The sequence below is a fragment of the Magnolia sinica genome, chromosome 19, assembly GCF_029962835.1.
Source record: "Magnolia sinica isolate HGM2019 chromosome 19, MsV1, whole genome shotgun sequence".
Taxonomy (NCBI): domain Eukaryota; kingdom Viridiplantae; phylum Streptophyta; class Magnoliopsida; order Magnoliales; family Magnoliaceae; genus Magnolia; species Magnolia sinica.
In genome coordinates this window covers 68,123,128-68,147,883 of record NC_080591.1, presented here as the reverse complement: position 1 = coordinate 68,147,883, position 24,756 = coordinate 68,123,128, and the positions used below count along the sequence as shown (strand labels likewise).

The 24,756-nt window shown below is 38.1% G+C and overlaps 3 long non-coding RNA genes across 5 annotated transcripts; 2 read left to right on the top strand and 1 right to left on the bottom strand.

The window, feature by feature from the left end:
- Positions 1-1,681: 1,681 nt before the first annotated feature.
- LOC131235496 (uncharacterized) lies at positions 1,682-2,323 on the top strand. Its single transcript, XR_009166178.1, has 2 exons — positions 1,682-2,070; positions 2,178-2,323. It is a non-coding gene; the product is annotated as an uncharacterized LOC131235496 (long non-coding RNA).
- Positions 2,324-4,805: 2,482 nt separating this feature from the next.
- Positions 4,806-7,476, top strand: LOC131235538 (uncharacterized). 3 transcript variants are annotated; one of them, XR_009166197.1, is made up of 3 exons: positions 4,806-5,091; positions 5,530-5,643; positions 5,771-7,476. It is a non-coding gene; the product is annotated as an uncharacterized LOC131235538 (long non-coding RNA). The 3 variants fall into 3 exon arrangements; XR_009166196.1 differs by having other exon boundaries at positions 4,808-5,091; positions 5,534-5,643; XR_009166195.1 differs by lacking the exon at positions 4,806-5,091 and having other exon boundaries at positions 5,326-5,643; positions 5,771-6,185; positions 6,279-7,476.
- An 11,511-nt stretch (positions 7,477-18,987) lies between these two features.
- On the bottom strand, positions 18,988-22,494 carry LOC131235211 (uncharacterized). The gene is made up of 6 exons (XR_009165993.1): positions 22,120-22,494; positions 21,865-22,013; positions 21,675-21,770; positions 19,624-19,788; positions 19,237-19,355; positions 18,988-19,068 (listed from the first exon to the last, which is right to left on the bottom strand). It is a non-coding gene; the product is annotated as an uncharacterized LOC131235211 (long non-coding RNA).
- Between the last annotated feature and the right edge of the window lie 2,262 nt (positions 22,495-24,756).

The window sequence follows — 24,756 nt, the reverse complement described above, 5'->3', positions numbered from 1 at the left end:
ACGGGTAACTTCCAATCTTAATGTCCAACCTGTCCAATAAGTTGGCCACATCACGAGGATCACCTAAAAATTAAATACATCCACACGTCCAGTTTCCAATACTTCTATTTTGCTATGCTATTTATCGTCGGCTAGATATTGTTTTTTACAGTGTAGCCCACTGTTTTCTACGCATAGCTCATCTGGTTTAATATTTTACACTAGTTGATCCTTATAGTGGGCCCAACCTATTGGAAGGGTTGAATTTTACATCCATTTGGACCGTAACTTTTATTGTCTAACATGGTGAATAACTTCCGCTAGTGGTTTAACCTTGTGTATGACTTTTAACTTTCATGCGTGCGAGACTTACCAAAAAGTCCCCCATCACCTGGTGCGAAAATTAGCTACATCCACTCATTGAATGAGCCGAACTTGTACTTTTCTACTTATCAAAGGCTAGATATTATTTTCCATGGCGTGACCCACCTAATTAGTAATTCAAGGTGAATTTTCAATAAAAGATCCTTATGGTAGGATCGGCATATTGAAAGGTTTGGATGTCATGTACACATGAAAGGTTGGAAGTCATTCACCGGGTAAACATTAACAACTTGTATTCAATTGATTGGACTAGAGACCTCTGTATATTATATCTATATTAAGAATAATGTTAAACAAATTTTTATCTTTTAATCATTTATTTTCTTGTGAATTTACAAAACTACTTAATTAATATGAAAGTTACATTGGTACTCCTTTTAAAAAATTACCTCATTAATCAACATAATTTTCATGCCCCTGCCTTCAGTCACCTTTGCATCCAAGCAAATAGCCTAGGTAGGCCCCATCGTGATATTTATGTAAAATCTACCTTGATCACCAAGTGTATCACCATATGTTAGACCGAGGGCCTAAAAATCAGCTCCGTCCATGAATCAGGTGGACCACATGCTTAGAAACAGTCTAAAGCGCAATGCTTGCCCTCTAAACTATTTTAATTAGTGTGACCCAAGGGAATCATGGATGGGTATGATTTTTGAGCCACGGAAATAAATGTTTGTGTGGAATCTAATGGTTAGAGTGGATTTCATATAATTATCAATGGGTCTTATAAAACTAATGGTAGAAATCTATCTCACAAATGTTTCCTTAACGTAGCTCCCTAGAACCACATGTCAGCTTGATATTGTCTATTGACTAATAGGTAATAGGGATTAAATATCTAACGATATGAGTGGATCTCACGTGAACACACTACACCACTACACCAAAATTGTCAATCCGATATGTATGAGAATTTGGTTCAGAAACGGCTCTAAGCCGTTCCTGATTTGAAACGGTATTCAACCGTCCTAGAGTCCTTGTGTTATATGTTGTTCTTTTAACTGTTTTGTTGGTGTGTCCCAATTGAATGTTGGATCTTCTTATTTATTTTTATTTTATTTTATTATTTTATTTTGAAACAGATGGACGGAATGGATTCGATTAAAAAACTCTGAGTGGACCCCACAAGGCCCAAGAGGGACATTGCTCTATCTGCCACAGACTACCGATGGGTTTTAACCCCTTCCCTACGCCAAAAGCCCTACCGTGCCTCATTTCGCATCTCCATCGTGTCTCCGTCTCCGTATCCCTCTCTCAATCTCCCCCTCTCCCCCTCTCTCAATCTGCCTCTCTTTCGATCTTCCGAACCCTTTCTCTCAATCTCCCTCTCACTCTCCCTCCCTCGATCTCCCTCTCCCTTGATCTCCCTCTCTTTCGATCTCCTTCTCCCGATCTCAACCCTCTCTCTTGATCTCCCTCTCCCGATCTCAACCCTCTCTCTCGATCTCCCTCTCACTCTCCCTCCCTCTCTCAATCTCTATCTCGTTCTGAGTAACAGGTGTGGAGCCTCTAGCACAAGTGGTGAATGCGCCAACTGCTGCAGATCATGGCCAAGCTGCTACTCCAGCAGTGGTCATTGCTCTAGGCCTTGTGGTAATCTGCTTGCAGCCGCCAGGGTGAAGAATCGTGGCCGTCGAGTTCTGTAATGGCATCAATGACCTCAACAATGTCTTCTTTCCGGAGGTCCGTGGAAGCTCTGCCAAGGTAATTTTGTAATTCCACCATCTTTCCTGCCTTTTTGTCATTCTAATCGGTGATTCAGGAGTTAGGAAGTCAAATTCTCTCTTGAGGTTCACCAGGAATGAGTTCAGGTCAATGATTGGGGTCAAGTTCGCAACTCGGAGCTTGAACGTCGACGAGAAGGTCGCCAAAGCTTAGATTCGGGGTACGACTGAGCAAGAGAGGCGATTTTCTTCAAAACCCCTCTGTTTCCATTTTTCTAATCAGTGTTTTTTTATATTTTGGCATGATTTTGTCTATGTGAAGCTGTAGATGCTGATTTGGGTTGGCAAGAAATGTTCTTTCTTTTATAGTATTTAGAGTTTGAGATCTGTAGCATTTTCCTGATGTGAATTTTTGGGAGTATATTTTTTTCTTATTTTTTTAGTTAGAAAATGGTATAGATCTGGAATTATTAGTTGATGCTTCTTCCATGTGGATTTTTTGGAGTATATTTTTCCTTTAGTTTTTTCATATTTTTCCTATAGTTTTTTCTTTTTGGTTTTATGATAGTTTGTTATATCAATTCTGGATCTAGATTAGTTGATTTCATAGACACATTTACATTTGCTAGATTGAGTTCCTAACTTTTTTCTTTCACATACTTGATAACTCATGTTTGATCTGTATGTTGGGACCTCTTTGATTGATATGTATGTAAAATGTTGTTAGATTAATGATGCACACATACTATTCGATAAAATGCCCATGAGAGATGTTTCTTCCTGGAACGCTCATCAGATCAAACTTTGCACGTCTTTATCATGTTATGGCCTTTAATCTGAAGTGTTCTCTAGAGCAGATCTTTAGGTGGGTCCCATTTGCCACCCAATGATGAGTATTTGTAGCTAGATCATTAAAGCATGATCTAGCCCTAAGCTTCCTCCTCGACACAACACAGCGTAGGTCTATAGGCCCTCCTGAGCATCAAGTCAGCGTACTGAAGTCACAATCTCAGCTTTGAGCTTCTTTTCAACTGGGCCTCATGAGATCTCAATTCCATCTTTCATAAGTTGTTTCTTACGTGATATCACTTGAGTCTTTCAGGAGTTGTTTCTTGACAACAAGATTCTATCTTCAACTATATGCAGTTCATTGTCAAACGGGTGCTCCTGGAACAATAATTCTTTTAGCTTGTATCAAAGGGCCCTAGCCCTACACTAACGCTGAATCTGTGCCCCCAGAATGGGTCGATGTCTATATTAAAGCTCAACTTGTGGCCATTGGCACGTCGTAAATCAAACTGTCCTGATTAGATTGATCATCATCCAAGAATCAGAGTGGTTGAACACCAGTTCGAAGTAGTCAGATCACTGGATAGCATTTGCTTTAACAAGCCATTAAATGGTCGTCTGCATAATTCTCAGTTTATTGTCCATCTATCATAATTTGGACAGTTTTGCCGATTTGGCTACTAGTTGCCATGAGATCTCTATGAGTTGGGGCTGGCAGATTCCAAACTTTTTTCCATTTGAGTATAATCTTTTTGGATTCTTATTCATGAATAAGGCTGATAAGAGTGGTTGAAATTCTTATTTTGGTATAATCTTTTTGTATTAGTAGCTATCATATGGTTGAAGGGGTGATTGGAGCTTGGCTGGTGGATGTGTTATTAGCTGTTATGTGGCTGGTGGATCTATCTATTTGTAGGGCGATCTTCAATCTTTTTGTATTAGTAGCTTAGGAATGCTGAAAACAACCCACAATATGTTGAATCCAGCATTTTCTTGGTCAAATTCCAACAACTTCAGGTATTTACCTAACAATAATGACAACCAAATTATGAAAGAGTTGATTGTATGAAAGAGTACTCGAAGAATCACTTTCTCATAAACTCCTTTTTATTTTCTTTTTCAGGTTTAGGCAGCAATTCATGGCAATGGTGGTAGTAGAACTTCTGCTTCTGAGAGCGTGGAACGTCTGCCATTTATATTCACTTTAAGGCAGCAGTGGGTGAGGTAATAGATCCTCTGTTTCAAGTTGACTGCTTCATGTACACATTAGCAGGATACCACATGCTAAACATGGGATGGCTGCTTAAGTTATACTTTCCTTTTCCTTTTCTTTTTCCGTTAGCTATTTGAGCTGACTTTATTGTTGGTTGGTTTTTGTCCTTCACAATTGGCTTTTCTTTGTTGAGTTTTATACCTTGTATGGAGATCATGTTTCAGATTAATGAGATTTTTTCCCACCATTTTTTATGATTTCTATAGCTAATTGATGGCACGTGTGGATTGAGCAATTTTCTTACCTTCTACAGTTCAGATCTCACTTCCACGTGGCACATTGGCACGTGCAGGAAAGTAGATTTCAAAATTGTACTTTTGCAACTGTATGTAGCCAGGATAGGGTTTTGCACTTCCAAAACTATTAAGTAATGTTTATTGGTTGACCTTTCCAAGCTCTGAGTGATCTAATGAATAGTGAATTATCTCGTTGGTTTTATGATATTTCCAAGCTCTGAGTGATCTCATGACTAATTATTATCTCACTTGCATCTACCAAACAAGCAAATGAACAGCCATTCAAAATCTCAAGTGAAAGATGTTCTACAGAAATTCAGCAATTTAAACAACTGCAAAAATCATCTGTTTGTTGTCCATCATGCATATTCTGAAGATCCCAAAAAGCAACATTGCCTTAGGAAAATGAAAGAAACAACCAAGGTTGATGAAAGTAATCCTTGTACTCGAGTGGAAGGTTTCGACTACTTGATCAATGGTGTGTTTTTGTAAAGGTATATTGGCTTCTACTCTTATGATCACTTCAATGTTTTTCAGGCCATGTGTGACATGTGGCTGCTAGGCGATTCTCAATATTTAATTCAATGAGAATAAAATTATAAGGCAAAGTGACTATCAAGTGCTGCAGTAAATCTGAATTTCACTATTTTTAGTTTTTTTACTTTGTATTTTGGTATAGCATCTGAATGATACTGCTTTGGGAAAAGTGCCTGTGCATGCAATCATTCCTTGCTAGTAAACACAACTCTGCATCTAAACCTGGGTAAGCTCTACTTCTCTGGATCCTTTTGTTTGTGCTTTCATCTTTTTCATTTCTTCCTTGTCTTCTGTATAATTTCCTATCTCTCTATGTTGGGATCTCATATGTATTGGCCCAAAAAAAATATACGTTGACATAGGTCTATACCGATTGAAGGAAATTGGGGCAACCCATAAACTAATTTTTGCTTTGTTAGAACAAAAAGAAAGTAATTTGGGAATGCTTGAACACAAAAGATGTTCCAATGTCGCACAAAAAAAATGCAAGTTATTCTTACCATGCCTTGAGAACATTCCAAAAGTATGCAGAGCAAGCACATGAAATTCCTAGAAACTATTCTTTAGTGCATCAACATGGTGATTGGCACTGGCTTTGTAGTTACTCTTTGTTAATGCTTGTGTCAGAATGAAGTACCGTGAAACTTCATTTTTCTTTGGTTAGACAGTTCACCACGGTACTTACCAGTTACCACAAAGATCCTTATGCAAAGGAGTTTGGCATCAAAATCAGTGAGAAACTTGCTTCGATTGAAGCATGCATTTTACCTACACTTTGGTAGGTAAATTGGTTTTTTTTTTAACAAATGCGGGATTTGTTTCATTGACTAGCTAGTTTAACCACAGGAACTCCCTCCTTTGAGTGCTTTTTAATTTTTCGTCATTGCTTCTGGTTGGTTTTGTAGCTTAAATCCCATGACACTGGTAGAGGAAAGGATTGCTTGCCCCAAGTGGGTCCATGGAATATGATGAATAAGGTATACTCCTTCAGAAGTTGAAACTCTCATTTTAACTGCGAATTAAATATGCATGTTGGTTCTGATCGATGACTCCAAATTCTTAGGCTCTCGATTCTTGTTGCTGCGATTAAAAGAAAAGAAAAGAAAAGAAAATACAGCCCTGTCCTAGTTTCTGTTCATGTCTGAAATATGTTGCCTTTGCCTCCACAGAAATGGTGTTGGGGCTGGTATGTGCTAAGGCACAGAACCTTCTCACTGCAATAACCATGCATGCATGCATGCTGGAACTTGTTGTCATCTGCAGGTTCCTATAGACTAATATTGTATTGTTTGCATTCAGCACCCTGCCTTCCTTCAACAGGTGGTAATTTTGGGATCATGTTTTTATACGTTAGGTCATAACATAACATTAACATGGCCTTTCTGTTACTTATGCTGTGATTTTGAATGCCAGGCCTCGTACATAACAGGGGGTGTCCATCTGAAGCCCTAGCATTTAGAGGGATTGTTTCAATATCTTTCAGTATGTTACTTACCAGAAAAAAAAAAAAACATTTTTTGCCTACTTTTGAGGTTTTTATGCTTCCAATGGCATATTATTTCTATTCTCAGTCACGACTATGTAATTATGGATGATAGGTTATGCTTTAAACTTCATTGATGTAGTGAAAAATAAGAGTTTCCTTGGGGTCCAAATGGGTTTTAAAAAGAAAAATCGATGGTGATGGAGTCGTTGGCTTTAGTTCACAATGCTCGAGTTCCGATCATAGGGCTTTACTGCTTGGTTCCAATGGCTTCTTGTCAGTAATCTTGCCATACGATGTCTGCCAACTTGTGTTTGTGTGGTCTCACATGCAGCCAGTTGAACCATAGTATTATCATCCAGGTGGTGCATAATTGCCTACTTATCGTCTGTGTAAGTCTGTATGACCTCCAATCTATCCAATTGGTTTGCCCCACCATGAAGATCACCTGGTGCAAAAGTCCAAATTATCCACTCATCAAGCGGTCATACTTGTACATAGGACCAGTTTGGCGGTTGTCCATTGTTTTTTGTGGTCCACAAGATGAGGGGATTGGTCTGATTTTTGCATCAGGTGTTCTTTGTGGTGGGGCCAAGCAATGAGTGCATCATCACAGTTTTTGCATTTATGTATTTCTATTTTGTTGATGAATTACTTTACTATGAATAATTGCACATCATTTTTAGGCTTTAACCAGAGATTTAATTTGTACTCTCTAGATTTTATAGGCGATGCTACTTGCACATTTCAGGCGATTGATGAGAGAGTTTTACACATATGCATGACCAAGCTGTTCATCCAACCTGATTCTTGGACCAAGCATAAGTTGTGGGTGAGTTTTACTAACATGTGTGTGAAGCATTGCTCAACCAAATGCAGCCACATGCACCAATGTAGCGTAAGGTTGTGAGATAAAAGCTTTCCATTAAGTGGGTCACACTTTTTAGAACTTTTAGCTTAAAAATCAAGTGTTTCCTTCCTCAAGTTTTTAGAACTTTTAGCTTAAAAATCAAGTGTTTCCTTCCTTAATTGTCTATTTGCAGCCCACCAACCCAAGGATTCAAAGGAAACCTCAGGGATTCATCCATTTTGGACTCATCATGTGTTGTTAGTTGTTACTGATAAAGGTCCTAGAAGGGGTCCTATTGGTGCTGCAACTTCCATTTGTAACATCCCTAAAAGAAGTAATAGAAAATGGGGAGGTAAAGGTTCAAACCACCTTGAGAACTAGCTGTTGGAAGAAGACAGAACTATGTTTTTGTGTTTACATGCACATGTAAATCCATTTTCCATTTCCAATGGACCTGGATAGCCTTAGATAAAAAGCTTTTTCATGGAGGATTTAACTTTTACGATTCTTTTACTTGGTCTCTAATAATCTCTATTTTTAGATTCTAAATAACTAGTCGGGCTAGAGTATGACACACAAGTGAAGTCTAGAGTTTTTCTTGGGGAATTGATGCAAATGGATAAATTCTGGGCTGATTCTAGTCATGATCTTCTGCAGATTTAGATCTGAAATTTCTATGAAAGTAATCACAAGAAAGTGGAAAAGAAAATATCTAAGATTGTGGGAGTTATCAAAGAGTGAGCTCGGATACCAGTTAGCTGATAAGAGCCATAATCTTTAGTTGCGATGAGTACCTTTCACTAACTTAAGAAAATAGATTTTCTTACGGACTAAATTGGGGGTATCAAAGAGATGATTCAGGTCAATTTTCATTGAAATCCTTCTTTTTAAAATTTAAATAGTATTAAAAAAATTTCAATTATCGTATATAACACATGGTGTGGAACTTTATTACAACAACAACACATGGATTTGGTTCAACCGGAGAATTTAAAATCGACTGGTGGATCCTCAGTTGGGAATCATCAATGTGTAGAGAGAATGCGGCCATGCAAGTTGTACTCTTGGCGTAAAGAGCTCGTTGCTCAAGGGCGAGTTATTTTGGCAGATGGACTCTAAATGATTCATGGCAAACCTCTTTGGGAAGATCTTTACAAGGTTTCCATTGATATCATTATCAAAGGAGACGTCGAATTGCCCGAGCCAGACCGGTATCATTCAAATTTAGGCTAAGTTGGAATTGGCTCATTTGTTGCATGGCATCATTGCTTTACTGAGCTCACCGATTAGCGACAATAGTCTAATACTTTTTTGGACACTTAACCTTTTTGGACTTTATATATGTTTTGATTGTATAGCTTACTTGATTAGTTGTTTCTATAGACTGGACATGATAGATGTAATGCAGGTTTGTGACAAATGTGTTGATGGCTTCGATCATCACTGCATGATAAGGAATTATATCACAGATAAAACACTTTACTGAAAGTAGACTCTACCAGTTTGGCTAACACTGCATTTTTGTTGCCTATTTTCAGGTATTTATATAGGAGAGATTTGCTTCTTACATCAGCGTTCAATATCATGAATGATTATTGCTTGATGGGTTTTGATTTTTAAGCTTTTTCTGAAAAATTTTCTACTGACAATCATGTGAGTTGCAAAATCTTATGATGTACATCACGGTCGGCCTCATTAAGATCAAGAGTTAAATGGATACTTGAATGTTGGCAGGCCCGTTGTAATGTGCATGCTAAATCAACTCCCATCATTAAATGGCTAATATCCTTGTTTAGGCTCAGAACTTAAAATAAAAAATAAATTTTTTTAAACCACGCCAAAGAAAACAATTAGATTAAATTGGCATGTTGTTATTTAGCTTTTATTTAGTTTCTATAAGAAGCCCACTGATATATATATATATATATATATATATAGAGAGAGAGAGAGAGAGAGAGAGAGAGAGAGAGAGAGAGAGTAATGGTCTTTGTACCGCAAGGAATTTATACGCGAGCCTTCATATAAGTCATAGGATGAGGAGAACGGGTGGAATTTAACTTCATCGAGAGAGGGAGACTGGGAGAGTCTTACACTCACAGAGAGAAATTTGGAATTGCAAGAGAATTTCGTGTGCAAAAGCCTTTCGCATAAAGATGATGCAAAAGCCTTTTTGTGTGGGACATACTATGATGTTTGTGATAAATCCAACCCATTCATTCGTTTTTCAAAATCATTTTAGGATATGCTACCAAGAATGAAGAGATCATATTCAAAGATCATATGGATCACACCACAAATAGTAGTGAGATCATGATTTTCACCGTTAAACAATTTGTAGGGCCCACCATAACGTTTATTTTCCATCCAATTTGATCATAAGGGTACAAAGACCTGAAGAAAGAAGGAAAAAATTCATATTGACCCAAAACTTCTGTGACCCAAAAAATGGTCTCAATGGTATACGTTCAATCTCCCACTGCTTTTTGCAGTGTGGTCTGCCTGATAGCTAAATTCGTCTTATTGTTAGCCTCAAGCCTTAAGACAAGCTTGACAAATAGTTGGATGGTTTGGATATAACAAATACCTCATGATAGGACACACATAACTTGCTGACAACCAGCCTATTCACTTCCTGGATTCACGCGATGGCTACGATATGGGAAGTGGATTACGCTTAGAATATGGATCCTCTGTTTGCATACTGTTGTAATTTAATTGGACAGTGTGATTGTGTAATTGCATTGATGATTGGATGGACCAATCACTATTCAGCCAACAAGGAAAAATGCATGAAAGCCGGGATGCGGATTAGATACTGATAGGTTGAGTAGTGAGTCCGCTAATGAAGTGACATCACCAAGTTCTGTGGGCCCTACTATGATGTATGTGTTGTATCCACACCGTCCATCCATTTTTAGATATCATTTTAGGGCATGAGCCAAAGAATGAGGTAGATAAAAAGCTGTATTGGACCCACCACAGAAACAGTGGGGAAGTGATTCCCACCATTGAAACTATCCTAAGGCCCACCATAATGTTTATTTGAAATCTAACGTGTTCAAAAGTTAAAAAAATATTTGAAAGAAGGGAAAACACAAATATCAACTTGATCTAAAAATTCTGTGGCCTTTAGAAGTTTTTAATGGTGGGCGTCGCTGTCCCCAGTGTTTTCTGTGATGGGGTCTACTAGATATTTGGATTTAACTCATTCTTTTGATATTACCCTCAATTTATCTCTCCAAATGGATGAAACGCGTGGATACAAAACATACATCATGATGGGGCCACGTAAATTGGTGAAGTCACTCCGGTTGCAAATCTCGTTGCTCAACCTGTCAGTATCGGGAAACGGATTGGCTACGCCCCCTGCCACCAGCCATTGGCTGATGGTCGGTGCTCTGTGGGCCCCACCATGAAGTATGTGTTTCACCCATGCCGTCCATATATTTTTCTAAATCGTTTTATAGTATGATACCAAAAATGAGATATATCCCAATCTCACATGGACCACATTACAGAAAAGAGTGTTGAATGAACGATGACCATTAAAAAAATTTTAGGGGCCATAAAAGTTTTGGATCAAGCTGATATTTGTTTTTTCCATTCATCTGGGTCTGTATGACCTAATCAACATATTGAATGTCAAATAAACAGTATAGTGGACCTTAGGAGCATTTAAATGGTGGATATCTAGTCACTATTGTTTTCTGTGGTGTGGTCCAACTGAGGTTTATATCCCTCTCATTTTTTAGATGAAGCCTAAAATGATCGGTAAAAATGGATGAACAGAATAGGTGAAATACATACATCATGGTGGGTCCCACAGAGCACTGAACACCAGCCCGTGGCTGTTGGCAGGGGCAGTAGCCAGTCCGGAGATTCATCCTTTGTCCAGACTCCCACGCTTAGCGTACTGAGTAAACTCAGTGGAGTCTACCATGATTTATGTATTTTATCCTATCCGTCCATTAATTTTACAAGATAATTTTAGGGATTGACACAAAAAATTAGGCATATTAAATGTTCAAATTGACCACACCACTAGAAACAGTTGAATTTAACATCCACCGTTGAAAAATTCTTGGGAGCCACAGAAGTTTTAGATCAAGCTTGTATTTGTGTTTTACCTTCATCCATGTTGTATAATCTTATGAACATGTTTGATGACAAATAAACATCACTATGGGGCCTATAAAGGGTATGATCCAATTGATCTATGTATGTGCTTCAATTATGGGGTCAACACCTTAAATTTCAAATGTGGTCACTAAATTCCCACGGTTTCCTCTCATGTGGCCGATTTAATTGTTTGAATCTCCTTATTCTTCGTCGCATATCCTAAAATAATTTTGAAATACGGATGGACAAGTTGGATTTATTACAAACATCATAGTAAGCCCCACACAGAAAGGCTTTCGCATGATCTTCATGCGAGCTTTCGCGAGAAATTCTCTTGCAATTCCAAATTTCTCTCGCTGAGTATAAGAGAGAGTCTTTTTTTTTAAAGACTCTCCCTCTCTCAATGAAATTGAATTCCACCAATTCTCCTCATCCTACCGCTTACAGGAAGGCTTGTATATAAACTCTTTGCGATACAGTGCGCAGGAGACCATTACTATATATATATATATATCATAAGAAGAGGAATTTTTTTTAAATGTCTCACAGACATTGTAAGACCCGTACCTTAAACCGTACCGTTCCATAGACTTCCGCGGTCTTTCCAGTCGAATTTTGGCAACCAACGACCTGTAATCGGTGGTTGCGCGCAACCATAAGTCGCATTCTATATATTTATGTCGACTTGACTTGAAACTTGTAACCTAATGACCGCGCTATCGCCGCGGTTCTAACGTCACGTCTCGTGCGCGATGCGACACCCTGGCCAGGAGTTGTGGGCTCACGTTTATTTTGAGGAAAGCGCCGCGCAAGAGAATCTCTAATCAAATCAATCCCATCAATCACATTACTAGTTAAAGTACAACACCCATCCCTAAGTGCAACCACCCTCCCCAAAGTCAACTTTCTCTTACAACCAAGTACACCCATCACTCACCCATCTCTCTCTCTCTCATTCTCCAAACAACCCAACGTCCAAGCTTCCATGAGAGAAGCTAGTGTGGCCCACCTTCGTACCTCCCATCTCCACCATCCAAAGTCCTTCTCAACCGTTGGAATTGTTCCCTTAGAACTCTAAAACCTATCGGCGGAAGACGAAAGATGAGATCTAACGGTGGGTGTTCATCATCTCTTCTTCTTCTTTTTTTTTTTTTTAGGGGGGGGGGGGGGGGGGGGTGTAATGGGATCCACCTAATGTATGCATTATATTTAGAGGGACCCATAGTGGTGGGGTCCCTCCCATCTCCACCTTCTCTTTCTCTTTCTCTCCCTCTCTTTCCCTATATTTTTTTTCTTTTGGTGCATGGCCCACTTTGGTGTATATGAGAAGCCCCACACCGTCCAGTCACTGTGATGTATGTCTTCCATGCACACCATCCAGACTGTCTGGACGGTGCTGGACAGTTTGGACGGCACTGTAGTGGGCCACCTTCATGTATGTGCTTTGATCTACACCATCCAGGCCAGCTGGGATGGTGCTAGACCACCTAGATGTATGTATTATAGCCACACCGCCCAGTTGGGACGGTGGTAGCCCACATTGATGAATGTATCCTCACCGTCCAGATAGTCTGGACAGTGGAGCCTGCATGATGCATATTGCATCCACATGGTCCAGCAGGTGGGACCCACCAGGTGTACATGTTTCATCCACACCGTCCAGCTATCTGGACGGTGGATACCCACTGTGATGTATGATCTTATCTACACCATCCATCCAATTAACTGGGACGGGCAGGAGCTTTGAGTAGCCACCGTGATATATGATTTCAACCTACTTTTTTTGGATTCGTGCCTAAATGATTAGGTATTTAATTGTCGAAATGGATTTTGCATACATATCATGGTGGGCCCCCGCCAAAAATTCAATCCCCCCATATTTCTCCAATTGTAATGAGAGTTTACACACACACACACACACAAACACACATATATTTGTATGGGGCGTGAGTCTTGATTTTTCCGGGGCGCACTATGATGTTTATGTAATATCCACTATAATGGCCATTAAGTCTCATATTGAGCCTAGAGATATGTACTAAAGAAAATAATTGGGAGAGAGATGTCCACCTTTTATTTTAAAGGGTCAAACATTATACTTACATCAAAATCTACTTCAACAACTAGATTATTATTATTATTATTATTATTAAAGCATTTTGCCAAAAATCATACCGATACATGAATCACTTGAGTCAGACTAATGGAAACAATTTGGAAGGCGAGGATCGTTTATACACTGTCTACAATCATGTGGTTAACCTGAATTATAGATAGAATTGATTTTTTCGGCCTGTGGCCTAAAATGGGGTGAGGCACCTTGCGGTTCAGGTTGATTTTCCAGAAAATATTATAGTATGGCCCACCTGAGCCACTGACTATTTGCTCATATAAGTGGCTTTGATAAAGGGGACACTAGTAGCATATACCATTGATTGCAGTACTGTGTGTTATTGGAAAAGCTCTTTTTTTTAAAAAAAATATTTTTGGACACACGCACATACACCCCACACACTTACGTCGTGGTGGGATTTCACCACCTATGGATACTCGAACCCTTGACTGGGTATTGAAACTCCAGAGAGTCTACTAAAGGAGCAAGAGTAAGGATCTTAAAAAAGCTCTATTGTTTCCACCATGATGTATGTATTTTATCCACGCCGTCCATCTATTTTTACAGATCATTCTAGTTCATAAGCATAAAATTGAGGAAGATCCAAATATCAGGTAGACCACACCACAAGAAACATGGATGATTAGAAGAGTAAAAACTTATTGGGGGTTACAAAAGTTTTGGATTAAGTTGATATTTGTATTTTCTCTTCATCCATGTCTTTGTGACGTTATTAGTTGTTTGGATGGAAAATAAACATTACATTGAGCTCTACGAAATTTATAATGGTATGTGTTCAAACACCACTTTTCTTGCGGTGTGGTCCACTTGAGATATCAATCTATTTATTTTTAGACCTGTGCCCTGATGTAAGTGAGCAAAATGGATAAACAGTATGGATTAAAAAACAACCATCATGATTAGAGGTGGGCATCGAGTCGATTCAAACCAAGTTAGGGCTTACCCAACTCAATTCGGTTTTGAAATAGGCTTGACCCAAACTTGACCTGACTTGGTACCGAGTCTAGCATGCCTAACCCAATCCGAGTTTGGGTCTGGCCTGGACTAATTCGGACTGAGTCTGACCCGATCATAAGTACGATTCGGGTTGAGTCTTAAAATAATATGAGAAAATGGATGGATCAAGTAGATATACAACGCATAGATAAAGGTGGGCCCACGGTGAGGTTCCTATAGACATCACTCATCATGGGTCGCAATTAATATTCTTTGTTAATCAAGCAGACTTTGTAATTTCTTTTTTTAATCTTATGAAATTGTCGTGAGATAACAAGACTTAATTAAATTTTAGAAGAAAGAAATTGGAGGTGGATTAGCTACCGACGGGTTGAGTAGGTAGACTCGCCACTAAAGTGATGCCACCAAGTTTTGTGGGGCCCACCATGATATATGTGTTGTATCCACATTATCCATCCATTTGGAGAGATCATTTTAGGGCATGATCCAAAGAATGAGGCAGGTCCAAAGCTGGAGTGGACCCAACCATAGAAAACAGTGAGGAGAGTGACGTCCACCGTTGAAGCCTTCCTAAGGTCCACCATGATTTTTATTTGAGATCCAACCTGTTCATAAGTTAACACAGACATTAAAGAAGCAAAAACACAAATATCAGCTTGATCGAAAACTTTCGTGGCCCTTAGAAGTTTTTAATGGTGAGCATACTCTCTTCACTATTTTCTGTGGTGGGGTCCACTCGAGTTTTAAATCTGATTCATTCTTTGGCTCATGCCCTAAAATGTTCTCTAAAAATGGATGGATGGTGTGGATTAAAACATACATCATGGTGGGACTGACATAACTAGGTGACGCCACTTTAGTAGCGAGTCTCGCTACTTAACCCGGGCGTTGAATTCCCAAGTGGGAACTTAAATAAAAATCATGGTGGACCTTAAGTTAACACAAACATTAAAGAAGGGAAAACACAAATATCAGCTTGATCGAAAACTTTTGTGACCCTGAGAAGTTTTTAATGGTGGGCATGACTCTTTCCACTGTTTTTTGTGGTGGGGTCCACTGGAGTTTTGGATCTAATTCAATCTTTGGCTCATGCCCTAAAATGATCTCTCAAAATGGATGGATAGCGTGGATGCAAAACATACATCATACTGAGACCCACATAACTAGATGACGTCACTTTAGCAGGAGTCTTGCTACTCAACCCATGCGCGCTGAATCTCCATAGGGAAGGAAGCCCATTGCCTAGTAACTCACTACACTCAGCATACTGAGTAAACTTTATGAGGTCCACCATGATTAATGTATTTTATCCACTCCGTCCATCAATTTTACCAGATAATTTTAGGGCTTGAGAGAAAAAATGAAGCATATACAATATTCAAATGGACCACACCATAGGAAACTGTTGAATTGAACGTTTACCGTTGAAACTTTCTAGGGGGCTACAAAAGTTTTGGATTATTATTATATTTGTGTTTTCCCTTCATCCATGCCTGTATGATCCTATGAACAGGTTGGATGACAAATAAACATCAAGGTTTCAACACGCGGAAATCATTATCCCCACTGTTTATTATGGTATGATCCACTTGATATCTGGATATACTTCAATTTTGGCCTCAACCCCTTAAATTAGATGGAAAAACGGATGGACGGCGTGGATAGACCACATACAGACAAAGTGGGCCCAACTGAGTTTACTCATCACAATAAGAATGTACTGTGTACACAGTACGCAATCCGATTTCCAAATGAAACCGTCCAATGTAATTTTTTTAATATATTTAATAAAAATGATGACGTGTCAATTACAGTGACATCCACACTCCAAATAATTAATCACTCCCCTGTCCCTATCCCTCCCAACTGCCAACTCAATGAATCCCGGCGGAAACCTCAATGGAGTTTGGGACATTATATGATATGGTCCATCAAACTTTACGGCTGAGCAATCGACTCTCCTCTTAGCGGGGATTTCTCACTCAGGACCGTCCATATTGCCCATACGGCAGAGCAGGTAGATGGCGACTAGTTCAGAGTACAAATTGGTAGGTTATTCCTATCCATCTAATCAATGCCGCGTAGAGAAATCGCAACCATTAGCCTGGCATATTAAGCAAAACTGATGGTTGCCAATTGCCTAGTAACTGTAATTAGTGACCAAAAGCTATCCATGACAGAACCCATTAGATTGGAGGACTCGATTGATACATCCATCAGCCATGTTTAGTGCCGGAGAGATGGCTTTTCGCATATTCCGGCTCCACCAGCTCTCTACCATTTCTTCATGACGCATTGCCCCAACTACTAAGACGAAAGCTACTGTATTAGTTCATCACCATTTTGAAAACAACTGACTCTCATCATCACATGTTGCACTGGTTTACTGCTATCCATACCATCCAAACTGTGGGTCCCATTGCGGATGAAGTGCAACCGTAAAATCACACCAATCAAACAGCCCTAACAATCAAAGTTTGGGATAGCTTAGAACGCAATGGTGAGTGGCCTAAATTTAAAGGGAAAAACTTATATTCACAGTGATTCTTCCAGATCATTATCTGTCCTAGTTAGTTCAGAGATTCGGATGGTCTGGATTTCCCTACAAACATGCTTACCTTCGTAGTAGAAGAGTCACCAACTTTTTTTTTTTAAATGGTGTAAAACTAACATAGTAATATTGCAGAGTACATCTAAAGCGAGGCCTGGTCTTTTGGCTGGGGAGGTTTGCTAGAAGGCCGTGCAGTGCTTCTAAAACGGAAGCGGATTGGGGAAGCAGATTGCCTGGTGTACCACACACCAGCTACATAGCTGCTGGAGGTACGCATTGTGCGAAGATGAGCACCGACGAATCATATCCAAAGATCATCTGGACCACACCACAAATAGCAGTAGAGATAATGATTTTCACCGCTAAACAACTCGTAAGGCCTACCATAACGTTTATTTTCCATCCAATATGTTCATAAGGTCACAAAGACCTGAGTGAAGAGGAAAAACAAATTTCGTATTAATCCTAAACTTCCGACTCCAAAAAGGGTTTTAATGGCAGACGTTTAATCTCTAGTTACCTTTTGCAGTGTGGTCTAATTAATAGTTTTTGGCGTTAGAGTTGCGTGATGAGGGAGTGTTGGCATTTACGAAATAGGCGTTGAAGTTGCGTGTGAGGGAGTGTTGAATTGAAAGGTACATGCATCATTACATAATCTTATTCGTGCATTTAACAAGAGTATTTAGAAAATATTTGTTTTCTTGCTTTATCATTACCTTCGCTAATTGGGTTGATAACATGTGCAATTTACATTATACCAAAATCGTGGATTTGCGACGGATCAAATCCGCCGTAAAACCAAATAAACGACGGATTCTCTGTAGCTGTTTACTGGGTTTTTTTGCCGACGGATTTTCTACGACGAAGAAGGTCCGTCGCAACATTAAAAAATCGTGGCTGAAACTCGGAACAAACCACTTAAAATATTAGCGACGGACCTCAAATCCGTATCTGCGAATTAAAAAATAATGTCAGATTTGTTTGTATTTTTTTTGAATCTTACACCGGATACACATTCAAAAAATAATTCACACGGGGATGAGATTGAGAAAATAAAAAAGTAAATGAGTCACAGTTCTCTCATTTGCAAAAGAAATGATTGAGAAAATAAGAAAGTACCTTTAAAAAAGGAAATCGGTTTCCTCAAATGTGAAGGTTTCCCTCATTTGCAAAAGAGGGGACTCAAGGAAACCAAAAACATGCCAGCAACCTTGCTAGGTGATCTTGTCTGAAATCCACAAACAGAAGAACATCTTAAACATTATTCCACACCTTCTTATGCATTATTTTTCTAACAAAAGTAAAAATCTTGCCACATTCATGGATAGGTCCAATGGTTTTAGCATACCAGTTCCAAGGTCAACTTCTCTGCCGACTTTGCAGCGGCTAAAAAGCAAGAACATATCGTGCAATTAAGCAGATAGAAATCAAAGAGAATCTGATACCACTCAAGAGAGGAGCCTTACGTGACTAGAAGCTCTTGTTGGAACTGCTAGTTTCCTTGAAAAGCTGTTCAAAATGAGGCTTGCAGTACAGAACACCTTCCAGTGAAGAGTAATTGCTCAGCTGAAAAATAAAGCAGCAACATCAGATGGGAGCCACATTATACACCCACCCTTCCCACCTATTACTGTTAAGTATATTCTAGAATATCATATGGAAATGGAACCAATACAATGTCTTTTATACCAAAAGCACAACTATATCTGCAAATTTGTAATTTTATGTTCATTCATTTTTTATGGGTAAAAAGCTATACTCAAGGAGCTAAGAAGCATTACAAATGCAAAAATCATTCCAACACACAAAGATGCTCTCTCAACTCTGGAATCCATTTCTTGTTCAAAAGAAACTTCTTTAAAATATTGAAATCATTTGTGGCCCTTGTATTTTGGTATATATAATGGCCATTGAAAATTGGGCTCAGACACTTCAATCAATCTGTAACACCCAACACCTGTCTGCACAATTTTCCCAAGTTACATACATAGAACTGAGAAATATAAACACGGATTTAAACATAATTGGATATTGGCTTGTACTTTGCTGAGGAATAGCTTCCTAGCTTGTGGGTAGACATCCTGCATGCCAAGATAAAATCAGCTGCTACTAGTGTGAAACATATTAAAATCTCTGGACAAGCAAACATCATCTGCTTTTAGACTACAAAAGGTAACAAAACAATTAACACATTTTATCTTCATTCTAAGAAGATGAATACAATGCTTAGTAAACAACCATTTCAAACAAACTTTTGCATGAAAGAAAAGATCCAACCTGTGATAATATTAAAGTCGAATAATAGATATCAATCGGTATTTTTTTTATCCCAGTACTTTGACAGGCACAAAACAGCTTTTGCTGAAGCAAGCCTTAGATGGGCCTTGTCTACAGTACTGCAAGATGAGAAAGTCCTCGGGTATAATTCTACTGTCAGCTACTTAAAACAAGAGATAATTCCTATACAAATGATAAATGTAAAATGAAGGCAAGGATGCCCATCGCCAAGAGATGAAAAAGTTTGTCATGTTAGTAGGCCTATAATACCTTGATTTTACATCCTTTGAAATGTCCCAACATAGAGAGAGGAAATTATACAAAAGACAAGGAAGAAATAAAAAAGATTAAAGCATAAGCAAAAGGATCTAGAGAGGCAGAGCTTACCCAGGTTTAGATGTAGATACACTCGCCAGAGCAAACAAGTAAAAACTATTAAGCATGCTTCTCAAATCCATCACAATCATCCCTCCTTCCAGAAAGCCTCACACATGCAACTCTCATTGGCTTTGTAGGTAGAGATGCTATTGACTAGAAAGCCTGCAAATCATCCTGCAATTTGAAAGCACGGTGAATGATAAAAGGTGAGTGAAGATGTATGCGTACATGCAATGTGGAACCATGGGTTGCTGCCAATATCTTTCCATCAGGTGAAATATGGAAGAGATGCATTGAATCTCTACTCCTAAAAGCAACATGTCATGAAACATACTAATAATTTTTAAGATTTTTTTCCCAAAAAAGGGCCATTATAGTGGCCATATTGTATCGACCAGCAAGCTAGCACAATATGCTGGCTGATACCATTATGAAATACCTTGGATCAAGGTCACTATAGAAACTTGTAGCCCCTGAATTGTGCGTTTTTATACGAAACTTGGACATGGACATGTTGTTGAGTCAGAAACAGATCTATGCACAATACATTAAACTACATAAACAGTATATGCATAATACCACCAAGCCATAATCGAAGCTTTTCCTTGATACCCGCATTGTCTTGTGCCCATAAAAAAATGTCTGATATGTGTATCCAGTATGGTACTTATCTTTTCTTCTTCATTTTCCTTTTTAATGAACTATATCAAAGTTAAACTGTAAGATTCAGCTTCGGATACAGTACTCATTTTAAAGAAATCCAAGAAAAAAAATATTGCTCATTATTCCTTTAAAAAAAGATGAACTAATCCAGCCATATCAGCGGGAAAAGATTTCTCGGTAGTTCGAGAACATGAGATCTCTCACTAATTCTTAGAAGCATTTTAACCTTAGGCTCTTAGCTAATGTAACAAAGTAGAAGTAGAACTTTCAAGTCATTAGGTTTGAAGGTGGTTGGAAACAAACATCATTCTTTATTATATGAGTTTTAGAAAGGAAAAAAGAGTTGCATGATAATGACAATTTTACTATGAAACAAATAATTTATAAGGGCATTTAGAATTTCAAGAAATGGGTTTGTGCATGTCACCCCATTATTCCCATTTAAATAATAATATGGAAACTGCCAATTCAAGTATTAATTTCATGACTCTATAGTATAGAGATTTGTTTTACAATCCAGTCCTGTTTTCATAATGGATCTTGACTCTGGAAAAGGTGGAAGTTATCTTTTCTATTCTATACTGTGCAGGATGTGTTTACATACTGAGATTACCAACACAAAATTAATGAACTGATCAGTGACCTTTTCTGAAGCATATCAGCATCATGAAGCCATGTGATGCAGGAATTATCCTGGAGAAAATTGCAGTCATAATGAGTCTCTTCTGAATTTTCTATATTCGAGACAAATATTTGTACCTTTTTGCTTTGTGTAATTTTGAAGTATTGTCTAGGCTGTATTATACTGTGTTTACCAATGCTATTGATGGGAAATGCATCATGGTGACATTTTTTTTTTTTTGTTTGGTTGTACTATCGTGACATAGGAAAGTAACATTTTTAACCTTTCATTCCAGGATAAAGAATTGCGGTACCAGTTCATTTATAACCATTTTCCGGGTCTATAAGAGGAGTTAGCTGATAGCCAACAACTTTCATGAGGGTTATACTGCGTAACCTAGTGAACATTTTTGTGTTTTTTTTAAAAAAAAAAATTTATTATTAATGTCATCTAAGATACTGCCAATTTTTTGTGACATTTTTTATTTTCTTCTGCAACTTATTTTTCTTGGGTGCATTTGCATGCACTTCGAAATGGGTTAAAACTATGACTTTAATAGCATGGAAACCATTTCCTGCCATCAACATTTTGAGGGATGTGCTAAACACACTGTTTCCCTTAAACGTGGATGCATAGATGATACTCTCTGCACTCTGTGGTACTCTCTGCACTCTGTGGTGCTCCAAGTGCAACAGTACACCGCAGATCATGCCAAATATTCATAATGCTCTTGAACAAAACACCCAAAGTAAACTTCAAAAAACCAGTAAATCACCTGATTTGCTCGTCTCCCTAGGCCCATAAGAAAATTATCTTGCATGATATCTCGATGTAGAAAAGACTTGGCATGAACAAACTCAACTCGGTTGATCTGGCATAAAAATAAGGATCGCAAGAAAACAGCGAAACCAAACAAACTGCCATACAAATAGTACACCATGAATGCAAAATAGACAGAACCTTACCATTTGATCGGCGAGCATAAGAACAGACTTCAAAGACAGTTTCCTACTGCAGAAGTTGAAAAGGTCTTCCAAGCTCAGACCCAACAAGTCCATCACTAGAACATTATAGTCGCCTTCAACACCAAACCATCTAACATTTGGAATTCCAGCTGCCAAATTTTAAAAAAGAAAAGTTGCAAACAAAAAAAAACATTAAGGAAATATGACTAGTAAAATACAAAATCACAAGAAACAAGAAACAAGATATTTCATTACTTCCTCGCTGTAGGATCCTGTACAACTTTGATTCATACAAAAATTGGGGACGCTTTGTCTTGACATTTTCCTAGAAAGAAACAAAGAAACACTAGTAAAAATAGGGAACACAAGCATCACTTTTGAGGCAATTCCTTATGTTCGGGGCAGGATAGATTACACTCAAGCAGAAACATGCATGAAAGGACAAATATTAATAAAACGTGGGTCATGAAAAGGAAAATGGAAAATGCACATACTTCAGGAGGTGTGAAAAGGCATAGATCAGCTTTCCACAAACTCAAATCACATTAAAAACAATCCATTGCAGTTGCAAGGTGAAATCCCAATTGCAAGTATTACCATTTTAGACATCTCACAACTCTAAGCCTTCTCCAAGAAGAACCCAAAATGCACAAAGGCCCATAGAATAAAAAGTATATCATGTCAGATATTCGCTAATCCCATGTATAGTGTACATCTAAGAAATTCACTGTCTATCAGTTTTGCCAACTCATGTTATGGGATGAACCCAAAAATGAGACATCCAAAACTCAAGTGGGCCACACGGCAGGAAAAAGTGGAGATTAAGGGTCAAGGATCACAGTCCAAACATTTGGCATCATCGTGATGTTTTTGAGAAATCCATCATGTCCATCTATTTTGCCACCTCAGGTTGAGACATGATCTAAAAAATGAGGCAGATCCAAAACTAAAGTAGGCTACACAACTAGAAGCAATGGGAATTGAATGCCATAATTATCAAACAAGTTTTTTTACTTTAGATTTCAGATTCAGGCTTCAGATTTCAGATTCAGTCTTTTAGATTTCAGATTTAGGCTTCAGATTTCAGATTCAAGATTTAGATTTCAGATTCAGGCTTCAGATTTCAGATTCGGTCTTTAGACTTCAGCAGATTTCAGATTCAGGCTTTAGATTTCAGATTCAGTCTTTAGAATTCAGATTTAGGCTTCAGATTTCAGATTCGGTCTTTAGACTTCAGCCATAATTATTATCAAACAAGTTTTTTTACTTCAGATTTGAGATTCGGGCTTTAGATTTCAGATTCAAGCTTCAGATTTCATATTCAGTCTTTAGAATTCAGATTCAGGCTTCAGATTTCAAATTCAGTCTTTAGACTCCAGCAATAATTATCAAACAAGTTTTTTTACTTTAGATTTCAGATTCAGGCTTCAGATTTCAGATTCAGTATTTAGATGCTTGTTGATTGATCCATGAGAGTTTATACACACCATCCAGCCATTTGTACCAGTTCACTTAAGGGTACAGGCTCAAAATCAAGACTTTTAAATTTCAGGTGGATCATAACACAGAAAACGATGGGTTTTCCACCGTAAACCTTTTTGTGGGGCCCACTGTGACGTCTATCTGTCATCTAACCAGTCCACTAGGTCACTTGGACTTGGATGTAGGGTCAGGGTTTTAACAATCCTAATTTTTGTGACCTACTTAAGACTTTGACTAAATAAATTAATAATTTGATTTTACTCTTACTAATAAAACCAAACACTTGGCCTTTTTAGTAAGAGCATTCCTAAGGGATAGGTTAAGAGATTTGACTCTTAACATTGCATAAATTTTGTTTTGCCAAATGCACAGAAAAAAATAAAAATTGGTGAAATATTTTAGAATTAGTATTCTTTCTCTATTTAAATGGAAGATTTAAAGAGAATTCAACCCAAATATCCTTCTAAAAGCTAATTCCGGGACCCCGACCCACCAAAAATCCAACTACAGGTAATGGCTTGATTAGACTCTTGCCAATCCGCCTAATCGCCATCCACATATAAGATCCAACCAAATAAAAGATTTAGCCATACACAAAAAATATTGGACCTAGTATTTTCTACTACATACTAGTAACATACAACCAATATTGGGGCACCGTACCATAAGCTACAAAAATTTCATGTCCCCCTAAACAAGGTATCCTCCATTGATAACATATATATATATATATATATATATATATATATATATATATATATTCGAAGTTCTTTATTTTCATTTACATTCGCAAATACATTCATCATCCATCAAACTATTAACAACATTTACAAAAAATAAAAGATATCCAACCAACTCTTAATAATAATTTGCAACTTAACCTACTGGGAACCGTCATGCACCGTAATGTCTTACAATAGAGCAGGTTTTGAGGAGTTACAAGTTGACCCTGACAACAATATATAAATGAAGCGATAAAGATATAAATGATTCAAGATTAATTTAAGGTTTCGAGAACTTACATCCACCTCACTCTTATTGCCAAGTAGTCCTGATGAAAATGCATCCACACTACAAGAAGGGAAAAAAAGAAAAAGAAATTGTGGCTGCACCCTTCACCTGAAGTATAACAGAGGTTGTGGTGTTCGGATGTATCATCAAAAGGCAGATGCTATGCAATGTTCTCTTAAGGATCATCTCATACTCCCTTTCTGCATTGCCTAAACAATGGTTCCTGATTATCTTTATCAGAGAAACTATTTCAATGACAAGAAGCATAACCAAATCAAAGGATAATACATCAAACCTAAATTTGAAACAAAAGTGGTTCCTGATTGGATTTTTGAGACGCATGTAGAGTCAGCCTGTGTATCAAAAAGTATCAAGTGAACCCTGTGATATATTTATTAT